The following is a 13,035-nucleotide window of genomic DNA, read 5'->3' on the forward strand; positions in this document are numbered from 1 at the left end:
AGGTCAGTGCCCCATATACAGGCCATGGGGACCACAGGAAGGTCAGTGCCCCATATACAGGACATGGGGACCACAGGAAGGTCAGTGCCCCATATACAGGACATGGGGCTCACAAGGGGTCAGTGTCCCCTCTATGGGGTGGGTTTAGTGCTCCCATGTGCAGGACACAGGGGCTGTAACTGGCTCCTTAGCGGATGCAGGCCCACATGGGGCAGTGTCCCAGCAGGCGGGCCGGGCTGGGCCCCAGGAGCAGAGACAGAGCTGCACGGGACGGGGGCACGGGATGGGGGAATGGGTGGTGCCCTGGGGCCAATCCCCAGGAGCGTGGTGTGTGTGTGTGGAGCCATGGAGCAGTAGTACCATGGGGGGCAGTGCCATGGTGTGGGACGGGGGTTGGTGCTGGGGGGGTTCAGTCCCTGGGGATTGCACCCCAGGGCGGCGCGGGCAGCTGCGGCCAGGGCTGGGGTGGTGGAAATCTCTGTGCTAGGATCCCTAATCCGGGGGCAGCAGCTGCTCCCCTCCCCCGGCTGGGCTGTTTATTTTCAGCGCACGCAGACCAGCAGGTCCCTTATAGGGTAACGGAGCATGGCCCAGCCCCACAGCTCCTTCAAGAGGGATGGGGGGGGGCAAGGTCCCTGAGCAGCCCCTGTGCACACCCATGTGTCAGGGAACAGTGCTTGCACTAGTGACACCAACACGCTGCCCCCAGGCACTACCGGCCCCTTCCATGGATGTGAACTCACCACTGACACAGACTGGGGGGGGGCACACAATAGAGTCTCCTCTGCACCATACACAATCTCTCCTCAGACACAGCGATGATGGGGGATTAGAGTTCCCAGCTCCCCCCCACACCTCAATACACTTGCATGCACCCAGCTCCCCCCACGCACCCAGCTCCCCCCCACCTGCAATACACCCCCAATGCATCCAGCTCCCCGCACTAACCCAGTTCCCGCAACACACCCAGCTCCCATGCACCCAGCTCCCCCCCACCTCAATACACCCACATGCACCCACCTCCCCCCACTCACCCAGCCCCCCATGCATCCAGCTTCCCCCACCTCAATACACCCCCAATGCATCCAGCTCCCCCCACTCACCCAGCTCCCCCCACCTCAATACACCCGCATCCACCCAGCTCCCCCCACTCACCCAGCCCCCATGCATCCAGTTTCCCCCACCTCAATACACCCCCAATGCATCCAGCTCCCCCACTCACCCAGTTCCCCCAATGCACCCAGCTCCCCCCCACCTCAATACACCCGCATCCACCCAGCTCCCCCCACTCACCCAGCCCCCCATGCATCCAGTTTCCCCCACCTCAATACACCCCCAATGCATCCAGCTTCCCCACTCACCCAGTTCCCGCAACACACCCAGCTCCCATGCACCCAGCTCCCCCCCACCTCAATACATCCACATGCACCCACCTCCCCCCACTCACCCAGCCCCCATGAATCCAGTTTCCCCCACCTCAATACACCCCGAATGCATCCAGCTCCCCCACTCACCCAGTTCCCCCAATGCACCCAGCTCCCGCCAACGCACCCAGCTCCCTCCAATTCCCCCAGACCCCAATGCACCCAGCTCTCCCCACTCACTCAGTTGCCCCAACGCACCCAGCCCCCACGCACCCAGCTCCCCCCCACCTCAATACACCCCCAATGCATCCAGCTCCCCCCACTCACCCAGTCCCCCCCACGCACCCAGCTCTCCCCCACCTCAATACACCCCAAACACACCCAGCTCCCTCCGATGCACCCAGCCCTCCATGCACCCAGCCCCCAAGACACTCAGCTCTCCCCATGCACCCCAGCTTCCAACACACACAGCTCCTCCAATCCACCCAGCCCCCAATGCACCCAGCTCCCCGCACTCACCCAGCCCCTAATGGACCCAGCTCCCTGCACCACAATACACCTCTTCAATGCACCCAACTCCCTCCATACACCGAGCTCCCAACATACCCCACTCCACTCGTCACCCAAGCTCCCCACATCCACCCAGGCCCCAAGGCACACTGCTCCCCCCCCCATGTACACAGCTCCCAACACACCCAGCTTCCCCCATGCACCCAACCCCCAATGCTCCCAGTTCCCCTTGTGGACCCGGCCCCCCCCACCTCAATACACCACTCCAATGCACCCGGATCCCCCATGCACCCAACCCCCAATGCACCCAGCTCCGCCCTTGCACCTAGCACCCCACCTCAATACTCCATCCAATGCACCCAGATCCTCCATGCACCCAACCCCCAACGCACCCAGCTCCCCCTGTGCACCTGGCCCCCGCACCTCAATACACCACCCAATGCACCCAGCTCCCTCCAATCCACCCAACCCCCAACGCACTCAGATCCCACCATGCACCCAGTCCCCAATGCATCCAGCTCCCTCCAATCCACCCAACCCACAATGCACTCAACTCCCCCCGTGCACCCAGCCCCCCCCTCAATACTCCATCCAATGCACCCGGTGTGACGTTATGAATGTAATATAATATCTCATTGAAAGTTGACAGGGCCAGAAAGAGTTAATTAACTCACTGACTGACCTGAACCATGGGTGAATTGTAGAAACTGGTTAGGAAGATATGTAAATGAATAGAGCTTTGAAATGCAAGTCTGCATTGTTGGAGATCTCAAGCCTAGATGTTTGCTCAGGGCTTGTGATGTAAGCAAACAAGTCTTGTCTATTGCTGTAACTTTAATTCAAAGATCAAAAAGGAATATTAACATTTATGATGATACTTGAGTAAAATAGTATTATTGTCTATATGTCTCTTTGAAGGTTGTGGTAACCTGTGTCTGAACTGTTTAATGGATAAATGACCCTGTGCTAATTGCCAGGATGTTTGGAAGGAGAATTAAGTCTATTGTTTTCTCAGGCCGAAAGGCTGCTGGAAATGTATAAGAACCCTGGGACGTGATGCTATTTCATCTCACATCTGCTTTGGGTTTCAAGAGGGGGAAACCCTAAGCCACAAGGATTGAGATCTCCAGTCACTGACTGGAGTCACCCTGAATATGGACATTGGACTATAATCTATGGACTATTTCTAAAAGAACTTTTGGCAACTACAAGATCACCTCTACTGTGTCTGAACCTCAAGAATTGAATTCAAGTCTGTCTGTATATTGATCTGTTAACCAACACACCCTTTCTCTTTTCTTTTTTAATAAATTTTAGCTTAGTTAATAAGAATTGGCTATAGTGTGCATTTTGGGTAAGATCTAAGTTATAATTGAACCTGGGTATGTGGCTGATCCTTTGGGATTGGAAGTGTTAGGTAAAAAAGCAAGTCCTCACTCACCTCTCCAGCACCCGAGTTCGTGCGGAGTTGGTATGGGGCTCACAATCTGTCAGAGACCAGACACCAATTCGTTGATCAACGGGCTCACACTATCCTTAGCTTGAAAGGCTTCAGAGTAAGTGTGGCAAGTTTATTAGGGGTGAGCATCAATATTTATACACAGAAGTAAACAAAGTGATTAACAGATCATAATGATAATGCATAATCAATCAAGATTCTACAGGATAAAACAGGTTAAAATGTAAATTCAAAAAGAGATAAGGGGAGATGGCTACTTAAGGGGAGGGGGGGTGTCATGAGTAGTTCGCAGGTCAGAGCTTTGATTAAAAGTTCAGACAGAGACATCAAGTCTGGGTTAAGTTTAAGCTCATCAAAAGTTCAGACCCAACATTCCTCCATTTGTAGCTTTGGGATAACTATTTACCAAAAGCTACACCCCATTTTAAGGAGCCAAGGGCCACTTGGCAATTTCAGCCTGGGCCAACTCGAAGAGAGTAAGGCCCTTGGCTGAAGTAGGAAAAGAATAAACTGACCTACATGAGTCTATGAGGGAGGGGGCACACTGAATACAGCAACACAGTATTATAAGGATTACTATGGCCCCAACAATACCCACCAAGAGTTTTTTAACCCACCCAAATCCAGGCAGCCAATTCCATAAGGCTCCCCACCAATCATAAGGTGGCTGGCCAGAGGAGTAGTTCTTAGCTATTTCCCTTAGATGTTTGGTACGTTGAAAAGTGTCAGAGTAGGTGTCATTTACAAAAACACAGCATTCTTCATTTATGAGGGCGCAAGTTCCTCCCTGGGCTGCTAACATTATGTCTAAAGCCATTCAGTTTTGCAAAGCTAACTGGCGCAGCTGGGACATTTCCCGCGCCTGATTCTCAAATAGGGTCGCAGTTTCATTGGTTAAAGATTCTAGTAGTCCCTGTAGACGGATGACACCACCCCTCAAGCTAATGAGACCAGCCCACTGCTGCCACGACAAACCATCACGGATATTAATATCTCTGAAGGTTTCACGGATGTTACGAACGTGGGGAAAATGAGGGGGAGTGAAGGGATGCGAGAAGGCGGTGTTAGCCATGCCAAATAACATGACTCTGCACAATCAGGGGAGAGAAAGTAATAAGCTTTGGGCCCGCACACCCAGTATGTTCCATACAATGCGTTTCGGGTATTCCATTTCTCAAAGTAGGAGGTAACCCACCACCCGTTGGACCACTGTTCCCCTGGTAACGCAGAGGGGTCGTTGTGTGAACTGCAGAGGCACAATTTGGTAGTGGTGTTTTCAAAGGGCAGTGTAGTACTGCTTGAGCAGTTGTAGAAGGCAATCGTATGTCCCTTAGCAATTAGTTGGACACCCTCGTGATCTGAGCAGGTCTTCTTAAAAGCTGACTCTAAAAGCTTGCCCCACCCATGAAAAAGTTGGATCGGGGTGAGGGATCCACATATGGGATAAGTGGGATGCGCAAGGCTTGAAGCCAAGATTTTTACTAAAGGCGGTGCCATTAAAATACGTGTTGCATTTACTTGTTCCCACAAAAGTTGACCCCTTTTCTTTAACAAAACACAGTGATCCTGTCTGATTGGTTACCCTGAGATATCTGTTAATTGGCACTCCTGTTTTGTCCCATGTAAGATTGTGTTGGACTGGATCTTTTACTCTAGCCGGTGGCATCCAAGTCATATTAGCAGTGGTCAGGGGAATGAGTGTGAAGGGGAGTCCCTGTTCTGCATTTACTGGAAATTGAGTACATACCCAGCAATTACTTCTATTTCCTAAAATACGAGTTTTAACCTCGTGAGAATATCTAATAAAAGCATTATCTTCATAAGCAGAAAATAAACTAAAAAGGCATAATAAAAAACATACAGTTGTCAGAATAAAAGGTCCTCTCATTTTTTCCGAGTCAATTTAAGTCTGATATCTGAAAGAGGTAAGCTGGTCCACTGGTCGGAGGCAGTGTCTTCAGTGGTGGCAAGAGTTGCTGGTCCATCACTGTGGTCCACTACGGCTGGCTTGACGTGGGAGTGGTGGATCCAGGATTTGCGTCCTTCCAGGAACACTGCAGTCTGGGTTGTTAAAAGAACCTGGTGGGGTCCAGTAAACCTCGGCTGGAGGGTGTCGCCACGAATGAACTTTTTGGCCCAGACGAAGTCCCCTGGTTGGAACGGGTGGATCTGTTCTTCCAGCGGCACGGTCTGGGAAAACTGCGATGCTTTCCAAAGGGTACGGAGGCGAGCCTGTAGGGAGAGAAACTGGCACGCGGTCATATGATCCCCTCCCAATAGTGAAACATCAGCACGTGGTAGCGCCCCGCCTTTGAAAGGGGGGTGTCCATAGAGCAGTTCAAAGGGGGATAATCCCAATACACGGGTTGGGTGAGTACGAAGGTGAAACAGGACCAAGGGAAGTACCTGAGGCCACTTTAACCCTGTTTCCTGACAGTATTTAGCCAATGTAAACTTAAGCTCCCTATTCGTATGCTCAACTTTCCCGCTAGACTGGGGGTGGTAGGGTGTATGAAAGGAGTGTGAAATGCCCAGTCCTTGTTCTAAACGGCCAAGGACATGACCAGTAAAGTGAGGTCCGCGATCTGAGTCAAGCACGAGAGGGATGCCAAAACGGGGTACAATGTCTAAGGAGAATCTTCGCCACTGTGGCAGCAGTACAATTAGCAGTAGGAAAAGCTTCGACCCAGGAAGTCAGAGGGCAAACCAAAACAAGGAGGTGCTTTTTCCCAAAAGCCTTTGGCATATCTGCAAAGTCAATTTGAAGATGTTGAAATGGAGCAGCAGGCGGAGGTCTTCCACCCTTAATTTTGTTAAGAGGCGGAGCAGGTCCATTACGCTGACATGTGCTGCATGCTTTCACTATTGACAGGCAGTAGGGTTGAATGCCTGGAGCATACCAAAAGCGAGCGATGGTGTCCACAAGGGTGTGCTTGCTGTAGTGACCCCCCTTATCATGGTGCCAGTGAACTGCCACGGGGTATGTGGAGCGAGGGAGGCAGGCTCGGCCATCCGGCATAAGCCAGGTCCCTTTGACCAGAGTGGCTCCGAGGCTCTCCCACGACTGTAGTTCAGCAGCGGGTACTGGTACGGGGTGCGGTGGAGTAAAGGAGGAGGCTGCAATAGCCAACATGGGCATGGCTAAGGGTAAGACGGCAGCCGTCTTGGCGGAGGCGTCAGCCAGGGCATTCCCACGGGTGACGGGGCTATCATCTTTAGTATGGGCCCGGCAGTGAACTACAGCCAGGACCGAGGGTTCTTGAAGGGCGTCCAAAAGCTTGTGGATGAGGGGGAGGTGCTGAATGGGTTTACCGGCAGCTGTCTGGAAACCTCGAAACTTCCAGAGGTGGATGTGACAATGCACAACTCCAAAAGCATACTTGCTATCAGTAAAAATGGTAACGGTCTTACCAGCGGCCAACTGGCAAGCTCGGGCCAGGGCATAGAGTTCGGCGGCTTGGGCTCCCCAGTTGCCTGGCAGTGAGGCGGCCTCTTGAATGTCCCATTCAGAGGTGATTGCATAACCGGTGAAACGCTTGCCATCAACATAGAAGGAGCTTCCGTCCGAGAAGAGGACGCAATCAGGGTTGTCCAGTGGCACGTCAAACAGGTTGTCCCTTATCTGTAAGATGCTATAAACTACTTCCACACAGTCATGCTGATCCTGGAGGACTGGCAGGTCAAGAAGCAAGGTAGCTGGATTAAGGGGCCCATACCTTTCAAAAATTAGGTTAGTGTCTTCTAAGAGTTCGGCCTCTAGCTGTTGCTGACGATGGGCCGAAAAGACTTGGGTTGTGCCCCTACGCAGAAGGGCTGACAAGGCATGAGAGGTCCAAACCGTGGTAAAATGACCCAGGGTCAGGCTCTTTGCCTTTGTGATCAGCAGGGCAGCTGCTGCCAGAGTCCGGGTGCAGGATGGGGTTCCCTGAGTGACAGGGTCGATCTGCTGAGAGTAAAAAGCAAGCGGGAAATGGTGGGGCCCGCTCAGCTGGGTAAGGACGCCACTAGCAATTCCGCCCCTCTCGTGGACAAAAAGGTGAAAGGGTTTGCTGTAATTGGGGGGGGCGGAGAGACATGGAGGAGGCCACGCTGTCCTTGAGTAACTGAAAGGCTTGGATTGTGTCCGGGGACCACTGCAAAGGGTCAGGAGCAAGGTTAGCAGTGAGTCGGTGGAGCGGTTTGCTTAACTCCCCGCAGGATGGTAACCAGGGGCGACAGAAGCCAATTAATCCTAAGAAACCTCGAAGTTGTTTCTTGGTGTTTGGCAGAGGGCAGTTTTGGATAGTCTTTATGCGGACTGGGTCCATTTGTCTCCCCTCTGGGGTTAACAGGAAGCCCAGATATCGGACCTTCTGTGAGACCCACTGAATCTTGTTAGGGTCTACCTTGTGGCCTCTGGTGTGTAGGTATAATAAAAGTGCCTTACCATCGATGCGGAGGGCAGCTTCTTCGCGGTTACCTAATAGGATGTCATCTACGTATAGGACTAACGTGGATCCCTGCGGACTGGTGAAGCCTTCCAAGTCGTGGCGGAGGCATTGGCTGAAAATCGTGGGGCTGTCTCTGTAGCCTTGAGGAAGTCGTTGCCAGACATAACTTTGTCCCTCCCAGGTGAAACCAAAGAGATACTGAGAGTCTGGGTGCACAGGAATGCTGAAAAAGGCTGATTTTAAGTCAATAACAGTGAACCACTCAGCATCCCAGGGGATTTGGCTGATGATAGTAGCTGGATCAGGAACTACTGCATGAAGAGGGACCACATACTGATTAACAACCCGTAGATCCTGTACAAAGCGCCAACGAATAGGGTCTCCGTCCTTTTTAGGAGGCTTTTTGACAGGCAGTATAGGGGTGTTACAGGGAGTGCGCTGAGGGCGGACTAGCTTTTGTGCAATGAATCCCTCGATAATGGGGCGGATGCCCTCCCGGGCTTCCAGCGACAGGGGGTATTGAGGGACTGACGGGGGGGTTAAGGAGGGCTTGAATCCTTACTGGCTCTGCCGAAAGGAGCAGGCCAACATCAGTGTCAGAAATTCCCCAGAGGGTTAAAGGCAAGTCAGTGAGGTCAGGGGAGAGAGAGGGGGGGTTTTCCCAATTACCCTGAGTTGGGGCCGAATCTCCTAACACTGTCATCAATAATCCTACCCCTTCAGGAGTGCAGGTTAAAGTAGCCTCAAGCTTACAGAGTAAATCCCGGCCCATCAAAGGGATCGGACAAGCTGGGGAAAAAAGAAAACGGTGAGAAAAACATTTATCAGCATAAATAACATTTAGAGGCAAAGTGAGTCCCAGAGACTGTGGGTTGCCCTCCACCCCAGTTGCAGTTTTAACCTTAGAGGATAGCCAGGGAGAGGGGGCATGATTTAAAAGAGAGAAAGTAGCTCCAGTATCAATGAGGAAGGAGACAGGCAGTCCTTGGACTGAAAGGGTTAGACGAGGCTCTTTGCTGGGAGGGGAGAAAGTGAGGAAGGAGCCGGCTAAAGACATTAAGGAAATAAGACCATCACATTGTTTGCCTTCGCCCCCGGGGTACTGTCATTGAGGAGGCTGAGTTTGCTGCAGCTGCTGTTGTTGCCCGTAGTTGATCCAGGCCTGGGGAACGGGCTGAGCTGGTGGTGCAGGGGTGTATTCGTCCCTGGTGTAAGTATCTGCGGATGGGACCGGACCCTCTGGGCGTCCCCAGGGGCATTCACGTTTAAAGTGACCGGGCTGTCCGCACTGAAAACAATTTCCTGGTGGCTGGGGTTGCCAGGACCCTCTTCCCCGAGCACCCTGAAATCCCCTGCCACGGCCACAGCCTCTGCCTCGAACACCGCCGCGAAAAGCTAAAGCCATCAACTTATATTCTTCCTTTTTCTCTTTCTTTTTACTACTTTCCCTTTCTTTCTCCCATGCAAAATCAGCTACGTCCAACACTGAAGTGACTGACTCACCTCCCCAACCAGGGCGAAACTTTAAGAAATAATCCCTTACAGGGGGCACTGACTGATTCACAAAAAACGAAATAAGAGTAGGGTGGTCTGCTTCTCTCTCAGGATCCATCTGAGTGAACATTCGGGCCCCCTCCAATAGCCTCGACCAGAACTTTCTGGGTGGCTCATCAGATTCCTGCCGAATCTGCATGAACTTAGCCTGATTAGGCGAGCGGCGAGCCATTTCTTTGAGTCTCTCTAACAATCGCTCTCGATCTGTTCGCAGCTGAGTCAGCCTTGGCTGACTCCAGTCTAGGGGATTCCAGCCAGCGGCTTGATCCCGCCTATCCATCCAAGTAGTATTAAGCGCATTGCTATCCCCCCATGTCCTTTCTGCCATCCACAATCTACTACGTTCCTCTCCGGTCAAAACTCTACTTAACAACTGATCTACATCCGTATAAGTAGGATTATGACTTGAAAACAATCTTTCTAAAAGTTCTGTGATCTTTCGGGGATTTTCCCCAAAGGACCCTGACAACCGTCCCCACTCTTTCAAGTCCCATTCTAGCCATCCTTTATATTCCACAATATTAGTATGTTGTAACTGGCCATCATTGCCCACAAAAGGTTGGTCGTGCACCTGTAAAGGCATTTCTCTACTTACACCTTTATCACTCACAAAAGGTTTGGCGGAGGCAGCCTCTGGGCTATCCTCAGGGGAGGGGTATGCAACCTGCTGCATCTGCTTGATCTTTTGCCTAGTAATTACTCCTCCCGAGGTGTGCCCTTCCATTTCCCCCTTATCCCTCTGCAGAGATTCCGACCTGGAGTCCTGCAGATTCCCCTCTGCGCCCTGGAGAGAGTCCCCCTGCGGAGGAATAGGGGCAGGTGCAGTGGGGACCAACTGACGAGTCAAAACACGCAGTGGTTTACACCCTTCATCGAAATAACATGGAGGGGGTTCACTCTCGGGAGAATACCTGACTGCCATAATTTTTAAAGATTTCCACAGCTCTGCTGCTGTGTCCCAACAAAACCAGTAACATAACTGTCCCGGATGGTCTTTTTCGATCTGGCTCCTTACTCCTCTTAAGGCAGCCTGTTCGAAAGAGCCATACGAAGGCCACCTCATCTCCGGGTCGGCCAATACCGCGGTATACCCAGTCCAATTCCTTACACACAGTGTGTACAACTTCCTCCTAGACATTCCTGTCTGTACTGGGAGTTTCCCTTCGTTCCATAACTTATTTACAATCCCCAACGGACTCTCAAGAGGCACGCTAGTCCCTTGACCCATGGTGTCTGACAGGAGCCCTCCAACTGGCGTTTACCCTGCTGTCCAGTACACGACCCCTCAATATTGAATTGGCTGGGAGAAATCTCCCGTGGCGCCTGCCAATTCGTATATGAGTGGTCTGACCACTGGACAGAGGCACCGCACCAGAAGGAAATCCCGGACAAGCCCCCAAATTGTTAGGTAAAAAAGCAAGTCCTCACTCACCTCTCCAGCACCCGAGTTCGTGCGGAGTTGGTATGGGGCTCACAATCTGTCAGAGACCAGACACCAATTCGTTGATCAACGGGCTCACACTATCCTTAGCTTGAAAGGCTTCAGAGTAAGTGTGGCAAGTTTATTAGGGGTGAGCATCAATATTTATACACAGAAGTAAACAAAGTGATTAACAGATCATAATGATCATGCATAATCAATCAAGATTCTACAGGATAAAACAGGTTAAAATGTAAATTCAAAAAGAGATAAGGGGAGATGGCTACTTAAGGGGAGGGGGGGTGTCATGAGTAGTTCGCAGGTCAGAGCTTTGATTAAAAGTTCAGACAGAGACATCAAGTCTGGGTTAAGTTTAAGCTCATCAAAAGTTCAGACCCAACAGAAGAACCTTTTCTTTTATATGATGAAGTAAGATTGTCAGTAATCATCATCATATCTGACAGGTGTGTCTGGACGGAGGCCGGAGGCTGGGCACTTTAAGGGAACTGCGTTGTTTGGACTTCTGAGTAACCAGTGAAGTTCTATAGAAGCTGTTTTGTGCTGGTTGGTAAAACTAAGTATTGGAAGATCCACCAGCGTTTGGGGTTTGTCTGCCCCGTTTTGTTTGCAGTTCACCCTGATTGAGTGACCTCAGCTGGCTCCTACGGGCAGCACCTTCACACCCGGATCCCCCATGCACCCAACTCCCAATGCACCCAGCTCCCCCTGTGCACCTGGCCCCCGCACCTCAATACACCACCCAATGCACCCAGCTCCCTCCAATCCACCCAACCCCCAATGCACCCAGATCCCACCATGCACCCAGTCCCCAATGCACCCAGCTCCCTCCAATCCACCCAACCCACAATGCACCCAACTCCCCCCGTGCACCCAGCCCCCCCCAATACTCCATCCAATGCACCCAGATCCCACCATGCACCCAGCCCCCAACACATCCAGCTCCCTGTGACACCCCCATATTAAATATGGTCATATAATAATAATTAGGATATGTTTTGTAGAAAGTCTGCCTTGTGAGGTAGCATTCTAAAAGTCTTGATCTGCTAGGCATTAATATTTCATTGGATTGGATGTGCTATTGTTATATGTGATGTTATGAAGTTTGGCTATGTATGTGTTACTCAAACATGTTGTGAGGCTGAAAACACCCACAAGCAGCCTTTCAGGTACGACAGTAAAAAGGCCAAACAATGTTAATGCCTTATTGAGGAAATGCTCACAAGCACAAGGATTACCCCAGGAACTGTGTGCAATAGAAACCTCTCAGAGATTTAGGGTTACCATATTTCAACAAGCAAAAAAGAGGACGGGAGGAGCCCCGCCCTAGCCCCGCCCCTGCCCCTCCCACTTCCCGCCCCCCCAGAACCCCCAACCCTCCCCCCGTTCCTTGTCCCCTGACTGCCCCCTCCTGGGACCCCTGCCCCTAACTGCCCCCCAGGACTCCACTCCCTATCTAAGCCTCCCTGCCTCTTGTCCCCTGACTGCCCCAACCCTTATCCACACCCCCACCCCCAGACAGACCCCTGGGACTCCCACGCCCCATCCAACCACTCCCCACCCCCTGACAGCCCCCCCCAGAACTCCCAACCCATCTAAACCCCTCTGCTCCCTGTCCCCTGACTGCTCCGATCCCTCTCCGCACTCCTGCCCCCTGACACCCCCCCCAGAACTCCCAACCCATCTAAACCCCTCTGCTCCCTGTCCCCTGACTGCTCCGATCCCTCTCCCCACTCCTGCCCCCTGACAGCTCCCCCCCAGAACTCCCAGCCCCCCACCCCCCCGCTCCTTGTCCCCTGACTGCCCCCTCCTGGGACCCCTGCTCCTAACTGCCCTCCAGAACCCCACCCCCTACCTAAGACTCCCTGTTCCTTGTCCCCTAACTGCCCCCTCCTAAGACCCCCCCAACTGCCCCCCAGGACCCTACCCCCTACCTGTACCCTGACTGCCCAAAACTTTCTCCACTCCCCCCCAAAAGCCCCCCCCCGTTTCTTGACTGCCCCCTCCAGAACCTCTCTGCCCCTTCTCCTGCCCCCTGGCCCCCTTACCCTGCTGCTCAGAACAGGGTGTTGGGCTCTGTGCGAGCCGGACACGTGGCTGCGCTCCCCAGCACAACAAAACCCGGTCCCTGGCCCGGACCGGGCTGCAGGGGAGAGCTGCCCTTGTATCAGCACAAAGTGCTCTCGCTCCCGTTTTGCTACGCTGCATGGCAGAAACCGCTCCCAGTTGCAAAAGGGGAGGGCTGCACTTTGTGCTGAGACACTTGCTCAGAATGCAGGG

This window comes from Chrysemys picta, chromosome 4 (genome assembly GCF_011386835.1).
Source record: "Chrysemys picta bellii isolate R12L10 chromosome 4, ASM1138683v2, whole genome shotgun sequence".
NCBI lineage: Eukaryota > Metazoa > Chordata > Testudines > Emydidae > Chrysemys > Chrysemys picta.